Genomic DNA, 20,173 nt, shown 5'->3' on the forward strand with positions numbered 1-20,173 from the left:
GGGGGGCCTTCCTAGAGTCACGTGGTTTCTGGTCCGTCCTTCCATGGATAGGCTGTGTACTAAGCAGGCGTGTGTGTTGATGTACCTGTCTCCGCTCACAAGGTGAAGGTGCTGTTCGTTGGCTTCTAGCCCAGGACCCTGCAGATGGCTTGCTCATACAGGTATACCTCCCCTAAGCTGGGGGTAGGGCCGGGGCAGTGTTGATGACTATCCCCAAATTCTTACATTACATTTCCTCCTCGCAAAGGGTGCTGTGTCAGTCACTAATTCTTGACACCTGGCTGATGTTGGACGCACTTAGTGGTCTGCAGGGACTAGGCAGGTAGTGGAAATGCAGGTGTGAAATGAGCTGGCTGGACAGAAGTGGGGAGCCTGGAGAATGGAGAACACCTGCCCCACTTTCAGCCTTCAGATCCAATGAAAACAGCACCACGATAACCAAAAGATATACATCTGTGGACTGATTGATTTGCTATTTTGACCTTTGGCAAACTTGCTGCAGAAACTCAGATGGAACATGGGTCTTCAGTCACTAGGCCCATGAAGTGCCTGTAAGGCCACTGAGATACTCTTTAAAATGCAAGTTAGGCAAAAAATAGTGTGTTTTCTCAAATGTCTCTTCCTATGCATATTAGATGTGATGCCTCCGATCCCAGAATATACTTTTCCACGTGCTTGGGACAGAGTTCAAGGAACTGCATAAGAAGCGGGGAATTTGTTTCCCCACACATTCTGGTGTTGACCTCAGAAGTGATCGGGCTCTGCGACTTCCCTGGCAGTCCAGTGGTTGAGACTCCATGCTCCCAATGCAGGGGGCACAGGTTCGATCCCTGGTTGGGGAACTAAGATCCTGCACACCGCATGGCGCGGCCATGAAAATAAAACAAAACTGATTGGGCTGAGCAGAGGCTGTCGGGAGCAGTGTTTCAGACCACGAAGCATTCAGGCTGTGTCTCCCCACCACACAATGCGTTTCATGCAGCGGAGGGAAAGGTGGTGGAAAGAGAAGGCAGGGCTGGGCAGCCAGGGTGTGGGCAGGCTCCTGCTCTCGCCCTGCCCAGGGTGGCCTGGCCACTGGTCTGGCTGCTCTGGACCCTCCAGCAGGCGTGGAGGCAGCTTGGCAAAAGGAAGGCCCCCGGAGAACCATTCCAAATGCTGCCGGCTGTCTCCCCTGAATGGAACAATGGCTGTCTAGTGTTTTCCAAAACTGACAGAAAGGGCACTTAGAATTTGGCCTCATATTCTGGATTCCAGCTTGTCCTCCACAGTTAAGCTGTCCAAACCATTTCTTTTCTTTTTTTTTTTTTTTTTTAATTAAATTAAATTACTTATTTGGTTGCGCCAGGTCTTAGTTGCAGCATGCGTGTGGGATCTAGTTCCCTGACCAGGGATGAAACCCGGGCCCCCTGCATTGGAGATGCAGTGGAGTCCTAACCACTGCATTACCAGGGAAGTCCCCAAACCATTTCTTGAAGTAAAGAACCATCTGGAGATTTGACTGTTCTCCCAATTTTACTTTGTAAAGAGAAGGAAAAGGGAATGCGGCAGGCTTTAACAATGGCAGCTGATAATAAGAACTTTGTATTCTTTGAGGAGTTAAAGGTAAATGCATGCAGTTTAGTCGTGGAAACTTATTGAACTATGATTGTGAACAAGAAGATACGATTTTTTTTCTCCCTGAGCTGTGTGGTGGAGCAGGACAGGACTGTCACATTGCACAGCTCCAGATGGCACCCTTCACATTGTAGCCTATGTGAATGGTATGTCCCCTGGACATATGCAGTGCACAACCCGAGCGGCCATACATGACAGCCCTATATGGTGACCCTAGGTGTGTGTGAGATGGCCTACTAAGCCTTTTTGTCACATTGTTGGCTTCCAGATTAGAGTTGGAAGACAAATCTTACTTAGAAACAGGTGGCTAAACCTTGTCTTTTCCACAGACTCTTGATCTTTGGACCCATCTTACTGGGCTATGCATCAATGACTACGCATATGAATCTTCCCAGTATGTGAAGTTCCTGTGGCGTAAATTATTAGTAAAGATAGCTAGAGCAGGGGAAACCAGGCTCACAAAGTGGCTGCATTTAGCAAGAAAAATGATTTGAGGACAGAAATCTTTTAAATCAATTTTTAGTCTTTAAATGACTCCAGTCTCCAGGCCTCTCCCCACATTTTGACAAACGGCTTTGCCTTCTTATCCACATTAGTTTATCTGACCTCCTTTTTCCATCAACTACCAAAATGAAAACTCCGCTGCAAGAGAGAGGGAGCAATTTTAAACATCCCTTAGCAATGAGGCAGAACATGCTATAGCCATCAAGTTCTAGTTGTTCATTCTATTTATTGAAAAAAGCCTGTAGCCTGATTTCTTTATGCGAGTACATTTGAGCAAGCAAAGTTTATAGAGATGACTTATCTCATTACATTAGAAGAGTGATTTGCTATCTCAGCATCTATAAGCAATTTTAACAGACATTTCTGGATGAAGAAAAGCTTTTGTAAATATATGCGAAAGACACGATTTCATCAAGCATTAAATTGGAGGTGCCCTGGAAAAATATTACATTTGTGCATTCAATTAGCTTGATTGTGGCTGAATTTTGTCCACTGAAGGAAGCATTTCTACAGAAAAACAGGAGCATTCCCTATGTCAGCAGGTTTCTTAAAACAGAAGACACACTTTCCCCTTTGCAAATCCTCTTTTGCATTTGTGCTGTTCGCAGCTACGTGTCCCTAATCAGCCTGCTTAGTCTCCTCCTCCACAGTAGAGGGTAAGGGGAGAGCGAACCAGGAGCCACGTTATTTAGGCCTTAGAGAAATCCCACCCCAAAGATTCCAACATTAAAGAGCCTGCATCTAGTCTGAAAGCTAGGCAAGCTCTGGGCAAAACTGGGACGGGTCAAGGATGGACTTAAGTTCTCCAAACTTCCCTTCCTGGTCTCTGCAGGGCCTCTCCTTTCAGGGTCTGTGGGATGCTGTTTAAATCTTGGTAGAGCTGTTAGCCCATGTCTCTTTCCTGGAAGTAAGTGTATAGGGTCAGCTTTATCTTGGAATGAAGGCTGTGTTCCCATATTATGGGAATGAAAGGAGTTAGTGAAGAAATGGGAGAATGGTTGGGATTCAAGAGGGCTTTCTTGGACCCCTGAAATCACAGTAAAGAAGTGAGCTAAGTATTTAGGGTGATCACTAGCCCTTCCCTGCAACCCTCGCTGTTCCGTAGTTGAACCGTCAGCTTTATATTAATAAGAAACAAACCAGAAAGGACATAATATGTCAGTGGAACCTGGTGTGGAGGTGGCTTGTTAAACAGTAGGTGAGAACAAATTACAACTTTCCCAGCTATAATCCATTAGAGCCTAGGGCTATCGTACTTCCAAGTACATTTCTAAAGATTAATACAAGGATTAGCAAGGAATTTGGATCAGGAATACAGAGATATTTCAAACAAGTTTTAGGTTTCTGTATCAGTGAGGTTGCCAGATTTCTTGGATTCTTGAGCTTTGGAAAACCATCTTGGTCTTAAAGGATCACCTTTGTCCTAATAGATATGAACTCATCTATGACTAGGAAAAATTTTAAAGTCCAGAGTTGGTCAGGTAATACAGGATCTCTCAGTCATTCACTTATTCATTTATTGACTTATTAATGTATTCAGTAGACAAGCCTACTATATGCTGGTGACTGAACTAATCACTGAGGACTGGAAGACGAACAAGGCAACGCTGACCATGCAGAATAATAAGGGCTGTGATGGAGGCACAGGTGAGACTCTTGGCGGGGGGTCCAGAGTAAACGATTCTCACCTAGGATAAAGCATCTGGAAAGGTTTGGGGAGAGGCAATCCTTAAAGCAGGAATTTTTTTTTTTTTTTTTTTTGTTTTTTTTTTCCTGACATACAGGAGGAATACAGAATCACTGTAGAAAGTTAAAAAATACAGAAAAGTATAAAGGAGAAAATCTGAATCACCTGGAACTCCAACTAGAACAAGTCACTGTTAACACTTTGGCAGGACGACTTGAGACTGAGCTCTTGTTTCCTTGGCAGTAAGCTCATCAGGAAAGAATGAGAGGCAGGTTTTCCTTCCCATCCTGAAGAGGGAGGGCTGAGTTTCAGGCAGTAGAAGTCAGGCTTCCCTTGCCTCATGGAAGAGTTAAGTGGATTTTGAGTTTTCCAAGTCCAGTTCAAGAATATGTAGGCCTGGATTGTCTAAAGGGAAGGGTTCTGGAGTAAAGGAAGAAGCGAGTAGCCTAACCCTGGCTCAGCTGGGTTCAGAGACTGAGCATGGCAGTGCCCAGGGGATGGGGACAGTACCCAGCCTCCATGCAGTGCCTGGAGTGTCCTGACCTCTAGGAAGCCTGGGTGTTTGCAGGGAATTAAAACCTTGCCTGCCGCAGTGCTGGCTCCCGCAGGGAACGTCTTAGTGATGGTATGGTGAATGGGGAAAGAGGCTCTGCCCAGTGTTAAAATCTATTTCCAGTCTTGCTCTGACTATACCATTTCCTCCCCAGTCACCGGGACAGCACACATCCCACGACCAACTGCTAGAAGGGAACCTCTGTATGTCTACCTTCTGACGTTTCTCTTTGTCACATTTTATGATTTACAGTATCTATTCCAGATAAATCCTAAATATTCCAGACAGTTCAGAGCTCCATATTTTAGACCTAACTTTGTGCTTTGAAGACCCTAAGTTAGTAGGGAAAACAGCTTCCTATTAGAGTCTTAAAGCAAGAGAAGGAAGATGAAGGATGCACTCCAGATAGCGTATTTCAGGTTGCTAGGAAAACCAAGAAACCACAGAAAATGATTTCAGAGCATAGATGAAACAAAGGAAGAGGTGGAATCAGAACTTTTCAGCTCTTCAGTGGGATAACTGCCAGTTCTGTTTTAATATGAGGTTTCAGCATCGTTCACATGTAGCTTCTAATACGAACAGATCCAGAGTAAGAGAATGCATGTCAGCCTTATTCCTAGCCTCTGTATCTTTGTTTCTCCCCTTGGTTGAGGCCTCCAAATCTCCACATAGAAATTCAGGCCTGTCCTGTGCCTGGTTTCAGGCCTTTGCTGGCCAGAGCATGGAGTATTTAACCAGCTTTGTCTCCCGCTTGGCATGACCCTGCTCAGTCCCGGGAAGCCCAGCTGTTCCAGGGACAGGCTACTTGCTTCTTCCTTTCACCCCAGAGCCCTCCCCTTGGAGAGAATCTGCCTGCACTGGGCTCAAGGGGTTCCAATCAGCTTATATATTCATGTCCCTACAAACCCTGCAGGTTACTCCTGACTAGATGGTGATCAGCTTATGCCCTAAAGCAACAAAGACAGACACTGAGACAGCCAAAGTTAAAAAAATAGGGTGGAAATCGTGCTTCCTTCAAAATCAGTTGGCTTTGTAATTGCCTTTTTCTCCCACGTGGATGCCGGTATTTATTGCCTTATGCTTGAAATGAAAAGGCAAAGTTTGACATCCAAGGACTGGTTAGTCCTGAGAGGGCAGGGCATCTGGAAGAACAGTAGTCAGCACAGGCTGTGCTCTTGAAGCGGCTTGGCTTTCCTTCCCTCTGAGAACCTATCTTCAAGGTCAGTCTGAAGTTTGCAAGCCTGGTGGCCACTCTACCCCACTGGGGCAGCCTGACAGAGGGAGCAATTCAGTACCGCACAGCCATAAAATGTCCACGAGTTTAAAAAACAAAACCACAGTTGTTCTTGGGGCTGGGCTGGTTGCCCCATCCCAGTTTTAGCAGGATGTGTATGTGGCCATGGAACTCCTGGTGAGCCCTGAGGCCATCCAGCGGGTGGTAGGGAACGTGCAGTAGGAACCCTGCCCGTCAGGGCTCAGTGTCTGCAAATGGGCTTTACATGAAGAGCGGGATGCACCCTCGGGGCAGAAGGGACCCGGGGCAGGGAGTGCGAGGCAGGATCTCAGGAAGCCAAAGCTGGGCAAGGTCACTCTCGTCCTCCTCTGGATGTGATCAGTGGCCTCCTTCAGGCGGAACTGCTTGTCTCCATGACATGAGCTATGCACATGGCGGGCGAACGGGAGATCCCAGCTTCACAGTGGACCAGGACCTTGCCTTCCTTTTCCCGGACCCAGTCAATGAAGCCTATTGCTCCTTGGAAGCAGGAGCGAATGTCAGCCGCGTGGCTGTCTCGCACAGGGATCCATTTGTAGTGCAGGTGGGCCGTGCAGGCCTGCGAGCTCCGCCGCCAGACACTCAGCAGGGCCGTGATCACGTGCAGGGTGGTGAGGAACCGGCACTTGCATGCTTGGTGGGTACTTTCAAGGTGGTGGAACAGACGGATTGCACCTGGGCCGCCGTGGTCCTAAGGCGGCCGGTAGCTGATGTTGAGCACTGGTTTCCCACACTGGCTGATGAGCGCGCTCTCGTTTCAGTCTCCTCTGGTGAAATGGGTTTTACAGCCACGCAGCAGTCGGGAGGCATTCCGAGTGGAAAGCCTCCTACCCTCGTCTGTAAGAAGCACACCTGCCGGCGGGCAGGCAGGCAGGGGAGCAGCGAGGCTGGCGGGATGCGCAACGCGGTCCCCTCGGCACCCCCGCCGCGCGCGCGCGCCCTCTGTCGGGCAGCACGAGCGCGCCGCCGAGGGGAGATCGGCGTGGAGCGAGCCGCGCACGCTCGAGGCGACGAAGGCGTGGGGTGGGGGTGGGCGTGCGCTTGGTCCCGCCCCCGCCCACGCCGCACGCAGGTGCCCAGGACCGCGGCACGCAGGCGAGGCTCCGGGCTAGCCGGGCGTGGCGGCGCGGGTCGGCAGCTCAGTTCGCGTTTCCCGTCTCGGACGCTCGGCGTTCCGCCGGCCACCCGCCGCCCCCTGGAGTCGGGCCGAGGAGTTTTGAACGGGGTCTGAGGATAACTCAATGTGCAGCGTTACAGGAAACTAAATATAAGACGTTTAACTGGAAGAGCCAGGTAAGGTAGGTCATTTGACCCTTGAACCACGCGCGGGTTAGGGGCACTGACCTCCCGTGGAGTCGAAAATCCTCTCATGCTCAGTCTCTGCCTCAGAAACAGGAATTGGTAAACGACTCACCCAAGGGCTGGAAGCTCAAACAGTTTGGTTAGAATCAGGATTCAAGCCCTTTTGATTCCGCATAATGTGATCTCTAATTGAACGCAGGCTTTCCCCCACACTTACTTAACGTAAAGATCTGTATAATGAAAATACAGGTGCTGTATTTGTTGGGAAAAAACTCCGTGTAAGTGGACCCGCACAATTCAAACTGCAGTTCAAACCCATGTTACTCAAGGGTCAGCTGTATTTTAGGATGGAACTCTGGCTTAGATATCAGAAGTTTTTGAGGGCTCCCTCTCAGAGGTGAGTTAAATCATCAATCAGTCATTTTGTATCGCCACCCTCAATAAAGAATACAATTTTGGAGTGTCTAGATCCGGGTCTGCTGCTGTAAGTCAGATGACTGCAATTAAGTGATAATAGTAAAAACTATACGGAATATCAGGCTGCCTAGATTCAGGGGAGTTTTGCTCCCACAAGGTCAGAAAACATGGAAAAGGCCAGGAAGCCTGCAGTCTGGGGTGTCTATTTTCTATGGATGTCTTAAACCAGTGTGGTGAGTCTTAGGTCTAGGCAGTGTTTCTCACATTTGCTCCTGTGGCCAAGTCCCTGTGAGTCACTTCTGGGGACATCACAAAATAATGACCCATTTTCCATATATTATATAAACCAGGAGTAGCTTTATGGATGGAAAATTTTATAATCACATATGTAGCATTTTCATGCCTCACAAATGTGTATGTAAAATATTTCTAGGAAATGACATGTACAGTGGTGGTCCTTCTTGCCCTATTCTCTCCTCCTGTCCTGCAGGCTGCCCTTGTTGAGGCCAGGGAAGAGAAGGAGGCCTTTTACAATGAAACTCCCGAGTGAGCTTCATAACATATAAGGAGGTTTGCTAGTGGGTGTGAACCCTTTGCTGGGCGTATCTTTTTTTCTTTTTTTGGCTGCGTTGGGCCTTGGGTGCTGTGTGAGGGCTTTCTCTAGTTGCGGCGAGCGGGGGCTACTTTTTGTTGTGGTGAGCGGGCTTCTCGTTGCAGTGGCTTCTCTTGTTGCGGAGCTCGGGCTCTAGGTGCGCGGGCTTCAGTAGTTGTGGCCCGTGGGCTTTAGAGCGCAGGCTCAGTAGTTGTGGCGCACGGGCTTAGTTGCTCCGCGGCACGTGGGATCTTCCTGGACCAGGACTCGAACCCATGTCCCCTGCGTTGGCAGGCGGATTCTTAACCACTGTGCCACCAGGCAAGTCCCTAGAGTTTGATTGTCTTTTAACTGTCTTCTCCATTCTCATGACTTGACCATGGAGCAGAGCTGAATCTCAGAGGACAGGCATGGAGGGGTTTCAGCATGAAGGAGCAAAAGGAAAGGCAGAGCAAAAGAAGGCACAGTATCAGGGTGGAGAGAAGGGAGAGGGAGCACATTTTTCAGGCTGCAGCCACAGGGCCAGGGACTAAAGACCCATTTGTATGGGCTGAGCCCTGGAGTCAGACTGAGTAGATTAGAGAAGAAATTCCAAATCTCTCCCACCAGAAAGGCTTTCTGTGAGTTCGCTTGAACCTGGAGTAGATACCTGTTTGAATGTGTTTTGGGAACTGATATTGATGCTTGATAGGTTAAGAGTAAGACTTTGTCATTCTCTCCTCCACAATAAAGGGCTCAGTGTAGAGATTTTATACATTCTGAGTTTTTCTGTTGAAATCTATTTACTACCAGGACATTTGTCAATCAGTCTACACTGGCTAGCTCATTAAAGCAGCAGTCTCTTGAGCTTACTCTGTGTCAAGCCCTGTGTTATGTGTTTGACATAGATTATGATTAATGCCTCCAGTGTGCCTGGAAGTGGGTATCATGAGCCCGTTTGACTGATGAGAGAGCTGAGGCTCGGCAATGTTGACTTTCCCAAAATCACGTGGCCAGTAAGAAGCGGAACCCAAATCTCTTACTCTTTCTCCAGCGTGGTTAGTAACTAGCTCATCCACTGCTTCTGCAGCAGAATTTTAATAAAAACGGAAGAAAAATCTATTCTTTGATTTGTGTGTGTGAATTGGGAAAAGACTATCAATGTTTTTAAAGTAAACTTTTAATTTGAGACTATTTTGAGATTTGCAGAATTACTGTGAAGATGGTAAGTGTACCTGTATTCCCACACCCAGCGTTCCCTTTTGAAAACATCTTATGATAGTATGTATTTGTTACGATGAAAAAACCAACTTTGATACATTATTATTAACTAAAGTCCAGGGTTTATTCAGATTTCCTCAGTTTTCCCTTTATATCCTTTTTCTGTTCCATGATCCTGTCTAGGATATCATGTTATATGTCGCAGGTGGGAAGTTACCAGCTCCTTGAGGCTGGAGTATCTGTATAAGTTATTTGGAATTCTGCACAGTGGATTTGTCTCTTTTCCCTATTTATTTAATCATTACTTTATATCAGTATAGCCTCATGGATATTTATTTCATGCTTTGGGTTATAATCCAATGCTACTTAATTTTCGTGCCCTAATTGTTCCAGCTTTGGCCACTGGGAGCTCTTTCAGTTGGCTCCTGTGTCCCTATGACACATCAACTTTTATTTATTTATTTATTTTTGAGCACTCCCTTATTTTCTGGAGCTACAAGATGCTCCAAACTCATCTTGTATATTTCCTGCTCCAGTCCTCGAATCTGCCATTTCTCTAAGCAGCCCTGGTTCCTTTCATTGGAGAATGGTGTTAGAAACCAAGATCTGGGCTTTAGGTGTGCTCATTCCTATGGGGATGGCATTGCTTCTAGGTCCTCTCAGCTGAAAGAGCAAGGAAATATTTGTGTATATACTAATCTGTGTATATACACATATCTGCAAATTTTTCTATATGTAGCCATCTATATCTGTGTTAAGCTAAACATGAGTTCCTACTGATACCTCCAGCTCCAATCTACTACTGCATGGCTCGTTCTGGCCTTCTCCCCCTTCTTTATCTGTAAATTCCCACTCCAACAGTGAGGAACCTGCTTCCTGCCATCTGCCATCCATTTACTTAATTGTTCATTTCCGGTATATGTGTACAGCAATATCAGAACTGTTAACCCATATCCCCAAGGAAAACAACTTTATCAGCTAGAGTACAGTGCCGTGTGCAGTTACTTTCTTCTTTGGTGTTTCAGATTCTCCTCATTTCCAGAGTTACTTAGGCTACCACTATTCTCCCCCGCCCCCTGCAACCCCATCCCCTTTAATAAGGTTGTTTCACACATTTGTAGTACAGTTGGGTTGTTTGTCATATTTTTTATTCCATTCTGGGATCTCCGAAATAATTTTTTTCTAGTTTGCATGTACTTTACAGTATCGCACAGAATCACCACCCCCAAAAATCCTCTGCACTTCACCTACTCAACCTCACCCCCTGCAAGTACTGGCAACCAGTGATCTGTTTACCACCTTTATAATTTTGCCTTTCCAGAATGTCATATAATTGGAACCATACAGTAGGCAGCTTTCCCAGACTGACTTCTTTCGTTTAGCAATATGCATTTGAGATTCATCCATATTTTTTAGTGACTTGATAGCTTGTTTCTTTTTATCAAATGGGCATTGTCTGGAGGTAGCACAGTTTGTTTATCCATCCACCTATTACAGGACATGTTGGTTGCTTCCAGGTTTTGGCAGTTAGGAATATAGCTGTGCAGACTTCTGCGGGGACATAAGTTTCAGTTCATTTGGGTAAATACTTGGGAATACAATTACTGAGTCAGGTGCTAAGACTATGTTTCGCTTTGTAAGAAACTGCCACACTGTCTTTCAGAGCAGCTGTACCATTTTGTTCCCATCAGTACCGAATGAGTCTTCCTGTGCTCTGCAGTCAACGTTTGGTCTTGTCGGTTTTTTTGGATGTTGTCATTCTGATAGTCTTTTTTTAATTTTTATTTTTTTTAACATCTTTATTGGGTTATAATTGCTTTACAATGTTGTGTTAGTTTCTGCTGTATAACAAAGTGAATCAGCTATAGGTATACATATATCCCCATATCTCCTCCCTCTTGAGTCTCCCTCCCACCCTCCCTGTCCCACCCCTCTAGGTGGTCACAAAGCACCGAGCTGATCACCCTGTGCAATGCGGCTGCTTCCATTCTGATAGTCTTGTAGTGGTATCTCGTTGTTGTTTTCACTTGCAAATCCCTGATGACACATGGTGTTGAGCACCTTTTCATCTGCTTCTTTGCCATCTGTATCTTCTTTTGTGAGGTGTCTGTTCAGATCTTTTGACTGCTTTTAGTTCTTTTTAAAACATTGTTGACTTTAAGAGTTATTTCATATTTTGGATATAAGCCCTTTACCAGGTATGTGTTCTGCAAATATTTTCTTCCAATCTGTGGCTTAGCTTTTCATTTTCTTAACAGTGTCTTTCGCAGAGCAGAAGTTTTAATTTTAATGAAGTCCAACCTATTTTTTTATTTCATAGATTGAGCTGTTAGTATTGTATGTAAAAACTCATCGCCAAACCCAAGGTCATGTAGATTTTCTCCTATGTTTTCTTTTTAAAATATTTATTTATTTGGCTGCGCTGGGTCTTAGTTGTGGCACGGGGGGATCTTTATTTATTTATTTAAAGTCTTTATTGAATTTGTTACAGTGTTGCTTCTGCTTTATATTTTGTATTTTTGGCCAGGAGGGATGTGGGATCTTACTCCCCAACCAGGGATCAAACCCACACCCCCTGCATTAGAAGGTGAAGTCTTAACCACTGGACCACCAGGGAAGTCCCACACGGGATCCTTAATTGCTGCACGCATGCAGGATCTAATTCCCTGAGCAGGGATTGAACCCGGGCCCCCTGCACCACCAGGCAAGTCCCCTCCTATGTTTTCTTTAAGAAGTTTTTATAGTTTATCATTTTATATTGAGGCCTACAACCCATTCTGAGTTCATTTCTGTGTGAGGTGTAAGGTCTGTGTCTGGGTTCATCTTTTTAAATTTAGACATTCAGCACCATTTGTTAAAAAGCCAACATTAATTTTTGTTTGTTTGTATATCTTTATTGAACTATAGTTGATTTACAATATTAGTTTCAGATACGCAGCATAGTGATTCAATATTTTTACAGATTATGCTCCGTTTAAAGTTATTACAAAATAATGGATATATTTCATTGTGCGATATAGCCTTGTGCTGTACGATATATCCTTGTTTCTTATTTATTTTATAAATAGTTTATAAATATGTAACAGTTTGTATCTCTTTATCTGCTACCCCTATCCTGCCCCTCCCCCCTTCTCTCTCCCCACTGGTAACTACTAGTTTGTTCTGTAAATCTGTGAGTCTGTTTCTGTTTTGTTATATGTATTCGTTTGTTTTCTGTTTTAGATTCCACATATAAGTGACAACATAGAGTATGTCTTTCTCTGTCTGACTTATTTCACTAAGCATAAGACCCTCTAGGTCTATCCACAGTTGCAAATGGCAGAATTTCATAGTTGTTATGGCTGAATAGTATTCCATTGTATATATATGCCACATCTTCTTTATCCATTCATCTGTTGGTGGACACTTGGGTTGCTTCCATATCTTGGTTATTGAATGCTTCTATGAACATGGGGTACATGTATCTTTTTGAGTTAGTGTTTTCACTTTTTTCAGATGTATACCCAGGAGTGGATTTGCTGGAGAATATGGTAGTTCCATTTTTAGTTTTTTGAGTAACCTCTACACTGTTTTCTTTAGTGGCTGCACCAATTTACATTCCCACCAGCAGTGTTCAAGAGTTCCCTTTTCTCCACATCCTCTCCAACATTTATTATTTGTAGACATTTTGATGTTAGCCATTCTGACAGGTGTGAGGTGATACCTCATTGTGGTTTTGATTTGCATTTGTCTAATAATTAGTGATGTTGAGCATCTTTTCACGTGCCTGTTAGCTATCTGTATGTCTTCTTTGAAAAAAGTCTATTCAGGTTTTCTGCCCATTTTAAAATCGGATTTTTTTGGTTACTGAGTTGTATGTGCTGTTTATACTGGGTTGGCCAAAAGGTTCATTCAGGTTTTTCCGTATTGGGGTGGCCAAAAAGTTGGTTCGGGATTTTCCGTAAGATCTTACTGAAAAACCCAAACGAACTTTTTTGCTAACTCAGTATTTTGGATATTCACCCATTATGGGTCATATGATTTGCTAATATCTTCTCCCATTCAGTAGGTTGTCTTTTCATTTCGTTGATGGTTTCCTTTGCTGTGCAAAAGCTGAGTGAAGTAACTTTTGTATTACTGACATCTTTTAATTCAGCAGATAAACTTTAATCTCATAATAAGTACTTCCTTTTCAGACAGAAAAGATCATTCTAAATGGGTTTACCTTGTTTGGCATCTATTAAATGTTGATTTAACATTCTTTTTTTTTTTCTGCGGTACGTGGGCCTCTCACTGTTGTGGCCTCTCCCGTTGCGGAGCACAGGCTCCGGACACGCAGGCTCAGCGGCCATGGCTCACGGGCCCAGCCGCTCCGCGGCATGTGGGATCTTCCCGGACCAGGGCACGAACCCGTGTCCCCTGCATCGGCAGGCGGACTCCCAACCACTGTGCCACCAGGGAAGCCCAATTTAACATTCTTAACTGCAATTATGCATTGGTTTGCTTGGTATCTTTTTAAAGTTCTTTGATTAAGGGTCAGTACAGCATGGTCTTTCACATACCAAGGCCATTGAGTCCTATTAGAAGGGTAAATTGTATAGTGAAATGTTTCACTGTGTGCAAATCTCAGCTGTGTTTTAGTTAAGTAAAAGCACATTGGCTTTGATCACCACTCGATCGATTACTTATAAGTAAAAGGGATGGCTAAACAATGGGTGCATACTTAGTCAGAATTCCAAATATAGCTCTGGGAGTAAAAGGGAGGAAGAAAATTGTTCCTTGATAATCACAAATAGTAATGTTCCCTTTAAAATATTCTACAATGGTTTCGTCATAGAGATGTTAATGGTTCACTAAGTCCTGGCCACGCAAAGTGTGGTGGTCTTCAGACCAGAGCACCAGAATCATCTGGGAGCTTGTTAGGAATGCAGAATCAGGTCTTGGCCCAAACCTATTGAATCAGAATCTGCAGTTGAGCAGGATCCCCAAGATGATTTGTATGCACATTAAAGCTTGCAAAGCTTTTTATTGGCAAAACGTTTCTGTCTGGTTCGTGGAACTAGAGTGCTGTGAAAGTGAGCTTTGAGAGTTCTGGCCCAGGCACTGAGATCTTATAACCTCCATGTATTATTTTCCTTTTGCCCATCATTCCTCCCAAATCAAATGTTATCTGCTGCCTACTAAAGAGAACTACAAAGACTTTGTTATTTCGGCAGCACAGGAGACGGAGTGCTGCGTGTGTATGTGTCAAAGATAGTAAAGTCCCTTCAGAAGGGAATTTGTGGAGCAAGGCACTGTAGTTGGAGAGCCTTTATTTTGGCCTTGAAGATAGAAAATTGTTAAGATGGGAGAGAGTGTTTAACATACTTTTGAAACAGAACTCACCTTTAAGAAAAAATATAGAATCATGTGGTATGTGTACACACACACGGTACGTATGTGTATACACACACACACACACACACACACACACACACACACACTCCCTCCCTCCCTCCCTCCCTCCCTCCCCAGTACACTGCTCCAAGGGAGGGCTCACAGCACTCCTTTCATCCTCCTCAGCACAGCCCAGGTCACACTGTGAGACACACAACTTGCTACCAAGTAATCCACATGAGAGGTAATCGTCTCTCATCGGTCCTCCTAGGCTAGGGGCTTTCTACTCAAAGCACAGGCCCTGGGCCAGCATCATCAAAGCACCTGGGAATTTCTTAAAATGCTACATCTCAGACCCCACCTCAGAATTACTGAATCAACATCTGTATTTAACAAGATCTGGGATGACTTCTGTGCCCATGAAAGGATGAAAAGCCCGTTTTAGAGGACACTTCTGTGCATAACTATCCCAGCCCTACCTGCCCCACATGACATTGATGGGCTTTTCCCACCTCCCAGCCGTGTCCTCCATCACATCTGGGCATCTCAAGTTCAAGGTCAAGGGAGAGGCAACAATGCCTCCCTACTCCAGCTCATCTTCTGAGTTCTAGTGTCCTGTCATCTTAATCCGACATCTATATGGAGGTGCACACATGTGTGACAACTGGGCAAGGAAGCTTGTTTGTTAAATAGAGGCCTGGGAACTGAGTTGAGTTGTAAAAATAGACAGTATTTTGATAGGTGAAGTGGGAAAGTATAGATGGGAAAGGCAGAGAGAAATCACATATAAGCTTCAGTACTTTGGGAAAAGGTAGAATATAAACGGTGACTGACACCTGTGCAGGGTGTGAAAAAAGCCACGGGAGAAGTTTAGATTGGATGGCCTCAAAGGGCATGGATGTAATCTCTCTCTGGATAGTAGACACAAGTTCCAGAGCAGAGGTAGTCCTAAATAAAAACCACCACCCTGCTGAGCCAAACGGCAAAATATCAGAGAAGTTACCTACATATCCCATTTATTCTTAGACTGTGTGGAGAATCAATATATATATATTTTTTCGCTTACCATGAATTAAAAATAAAGAAGAGTGCCATCTTTTGGGCATCTCTGTTACTACCACAACCACATCAGATCTTGGTGGAAGTCCATCAACCCCAGAGAACCGTTCTGCTATGTACACATCTATAAGTAATGTATCATCAGCTGGGGGCAACTGATCAAGGACCTCTCTTCAGTTCTTTTACTTAAAATGAATCATTCTCTGGGCTTTTATTTTCATAAATGACTAATAACCTATAAAGTGAATCATGGAGGAGTACTAACGTTGGCATTTATGACAAAAAATGGCACATTATCAGTTCCCTTACATACTCTAATTCCATTTTGTATAAGAAGTTTGACGGATAAGCCCCACAGTACATGAGCCCACATGGAATGGGAATTCTGGAAACTTCTGGGGAGGATGATTGTATTCAATGTTGTGTTGAGTTTGGTCGTGGTTTTCAATGGCTGCTAGTCGTGTTTTAAAGAATTTGGTTGTCACTTATTTCTCATTGTGAGGAGAGAATGAGGACGGACCACTCAGTAGCAGGAAAGAAGTTTTATTAGCAGTTCAGGGATCACTGAGGTAGAAGACTGTGGACCACAGGCCTCCACAGGGAATTGGATGCCAGGATGCACTTTGGCAAGATGGGGCCAAGGAGGATGGGTCATGCTAGTTAGTGTAGCTGGGAGACTCCCTTCTAATCCTGGGTTTGCTGCTTTTTACGAGGAGACCTTGGGCAAGTCCCTACATTGGGTTTCTATTTAATCTGTAAAGTGACAAATTTGCAATATATGATCTCCAGGCTCCCCTCAAGACCTAAAATTTGATGTATGAAAGAGAGGGTCTCATTTCTCAATCCTTCTTAAACACAGGTTTCCTGGTCAAAGGCAGGATTTGTCATAAAGATCCTTATTTTCAGTGAAACTTCTAGGTAGAACATTCTGAAGCCATAGAAATGGTGTATATTTTACATAGTTAATGAATTATGGAAATACTTGAATGTAATTACTCCCTTCGCTATTTTTTCCCTCATTTTGAATTCCTGCAGCTCTACTGGACTGGGTATCACTAAAAAGCTACACTTAGTTCCACTCAAAGAATGAGGCAGTCCAGGTCTACTGGGGATATATATTTTCCTTGTAGATGGGTGCAGTCAACATCACAGCATTTTAAGACATCTCAGGCCGTGTTGGGTGACATTATCCACCCAGCCTGCAGCTGCTATGTCCACCTCATGCTGTCAGTGTCTTCCAGGGGTGCCGATGCTAGGGAAGGAAACCATCCCTTCCATGGTCAGCTGAAGGGCATTTGGGGATAGGTGCCATTTCATGTAGAAGAATTTCTCTGTTCCCAAATCACTAGGAACATTGTGTTTAATTGGTGCATGTGTGTGTTAAGAGATCTTGTACATTTAAGAATTCTCATACTTTCCTGTTCACTCGAGTGAATGCATTGTAAGTTGTTTTTGGAGAAGAGGAGAAGATCTAAAACCCAACAGAATATTAGAAAGTTCACTCCCAGCTTGCAGCTTATTTTTGTCAGAATTATGCTACTGTGGATTGTTGTTCTTTAAAAAAATGCGGAACAGAAATTGTGTTGATGACGTTTGACCACAAGAGGGCGGTCTAACAAAACACCGCAGCTCAAAAATCGACATCTGCTTCCTCCAACATTTACCTGCTACAGTTTCTGCCTGGTCTTATGACCTAAAGCTCACTGTCACAAATATTGTTTCAAACTTCATGAAAAGAGATTTTTTTTTTTAAAGAATGTTGGGAACCTGGGAAGTGAATCCTAAGCACAAGTTCAAATGCTTGTTGAGCTGGAGGTGCTTTATAATTCCTCCATCCATTTCCGAAGTTTAAAAACCTTTGCTTTCTTTAACAGACCAAACAATACAAACTCAAAACACTTTAGGAACATTTGCATTTCCAAAGTAGAGCTTTTATGGATTATCTTCCTAAGAATTCTAACTCTAGATATATGATTAAAAAACAAAACAAAACAAACAACTCATTCTCTAAGCTAAATACAACTGTTAGAGAAAAATGCTGTGTTATCTCTTCCAGGATACAGATACTTGAAAAAGAAAGTGGGGGAAAGGCTATGTGATAATCTCTGAAGTAAATTAAAGCACCCGGACTGTGTTTCCCTAGAAGGATTCTTGTTCAGATAATACTTGAGGGGGTAATTGCCAAAAATGAATATCCTTTAAACAATCTTTACCGATAGTAAAATAATTAGAAAACTTTATGTGCATCTCTGCTATTATTAATGTGGCTTTGCTTAAAGGAGATTCAGTTGGTTATGCATGGATATTACAAGAATCTCCCTCCCCCGCTCCTCAGATGACATGTTTATACTCAGGCAGCACTTCTGAATGTTTAATAGAGACGAAGAGATTCCATTTAATTAGGCAGAATGACTTGTTTATGTGCAGGTTATATATTTACGAGTTCTAATGAAGAACGGAAAATATCTATTGAACAGCCTTTGAAGTTTCACTGCTTTAAGGATAATTGTAAACCCAGCTCAGTGGAAATAGCATCTCAGTCAATCAGATGATTGGAGAGTCAAGCATACAGAGTTAAATCTAGGTAAAATAACTGCACAAATCGAGTGTCGATTAGTGTTCAAAGGATTTTTTTCCTCTCCCAAATCAAAGCTCTTCCATCTTACACTTGACTGGAATACTGAAACTGGGTTATAGGAAAAAATGGTGAACAAGTAATAAGATTTTTTTTTCTTTCTTAAAAAATACCCCTACCATTTATATAAAACCTTTTGCCTTTTTCAGTTTTTACTTCCTGTATTCTGTGCGGCCTATTTTACTTGCAAACTAGGTAAGATAAACATGTTACTGTCAAAAGCATTTTTTTCACATTCATAAATCCTTTCCGAAAATGAGAAGTTAATTTTTTCTTAATCTCTGACCTAAGGTAGAAATCCCAAATATTTGCGTGCCTCAGATGTGCCGCAAAAAGGCCACCTAAATTAATGAGGTTTCGTGAATTGGTGTATAGAAATGAATTACAAAGCTTAAGAAGTCGAAGAGATTTCTCATGATGTTTAAAGCAGTATTAATGATGGCATGGAATGAGATATCAAGCTTTGTGTTATTACTATAGGATTAGCTTTTAGTTCCTGAAAGCTGGTCTATTTATGGGTATATAGGATGGAATTAAACTTTGAAAAGGTTAATTTTTTTTTTTTAAAAGTGTTCTGTAGAAGGTTTATTTCCTATCACCTTTTATTAAGTTTCTCTTTGAATTGTAGTTGCAATCTGCATTTGGAGTGGGTCCAGGAAGCTTGCATAATAATCTAATCCCTGGTGGAGCCTCTCTTAGGGGAGGGAGTGGGATAAATGAAATGCTACTTACAGGTTCCTGACAATATATTCATCTTGATATGATTGCAGCCGATGGCTTGTAGCAAGGCGACTCCTAGGACTTGGCATTTGCTGTCTTTAGGGTATGTTATAATTTCAGTGTGGAAAATAAAACCGCAGCGTACAAGAGAAAGAAAAACATCCCTAATCGAAAAATAGTACCTGAAATATATATATATATATATATATATATATACACACACACACACACTGAGCATTTACTCCATCCCAAGTACTTTACTAAGATTTTTTTTTTTAATATTGGAGTATATTTGATTTACAGTGTTATGTTAGTTTCAGGTGTACAGCAAAGTGATTTAGTTATACGTATACATACACTTATTCTTTTCTGGATTCTTGAAAAATATTTGTCGAGAGCAAAACATTTGTCTTGTTGCTGGGAGAATGGAGAGTAGAGAATAAAAGACTAAAGAAGATGGGAACAGAAACCATTGCCCTTTGCTTTTAGCTCACGACCGTAGTGAAGGCTCTCAAACATTTTAGCAGTTAATTGCACGTCCGTTTTCTTTCTTCTGTGTACTTGTCTAATTTATTTTCATAAGAAAACTCTGCTCCTCTTGTCTGGAGCCAGCATTATGTAGCTGAAATCTTGGATGCTGTGTGTTTAAGATCAAACAGGACCTAATCAGGTGGGATTTGTTTTCTTATTGGTCTTTTTATTGCTTGGGTCCCGCTGACAAGCTGCGAAATGATGGGGAGGAATTAGGGCTGCAGCTCTTCAGAGAAATATGTCCTGGCTGGAGCTCCACCTCAACATGGGCGAGCAAAAGATGGCAGACAGCTCCGAAGGAGGGGCTTAGGGCTTGCAGAGTGGAAGTGGGTTATGCCGGCAGCATAAACATTAAAAGTGGAAGATGCTAGCTGGTGTATTTGTGTTTATTGTCTATTCGGTTCTGGTAGGTTGGCTGATGCCCTTTAGAGTTGACCATCATACCTAATTCAGGCCTAACTTAAGCAACAAGAGTCTCCCAATTTTGTGGGAGACACTGGGAAGGGTAGGATACCATCCCCATAAGAGAAAAGCAAAGGACGTGGGTACTTTTTAAGAAAAGTTCACTTAGGAGTCAAATACTTAGGAGTTGTTTAAAGGAAATGAAAGTGAGAAAAAGAATTTCGTGAACATGTTAAACTCCCTGCCAGTAAATGCGAAGAGGCAGAGGGAAAGTGTACTATGACTAAAAAGACATCTTTCTGGTTCACTCTTTGCAAAAACAGAGAATT

The sequence above is a fragment of the Lipotes vexillifer genome, unplaced genomic scaffold (assembly GCF_000442215.2).
Source record: "Lipotes vexillifer unplaced genomic scaffold, Lipotes_vexillifer_v1.1 scaffold102, whole genome shotgun sequence".
Classification (NCBI taxonomy): Eukaryota; Metazoa; Chordata; class Mammalia; order Artiodactyla; family Lipotidae; genus Lipotes; species Lipotes vexillifer.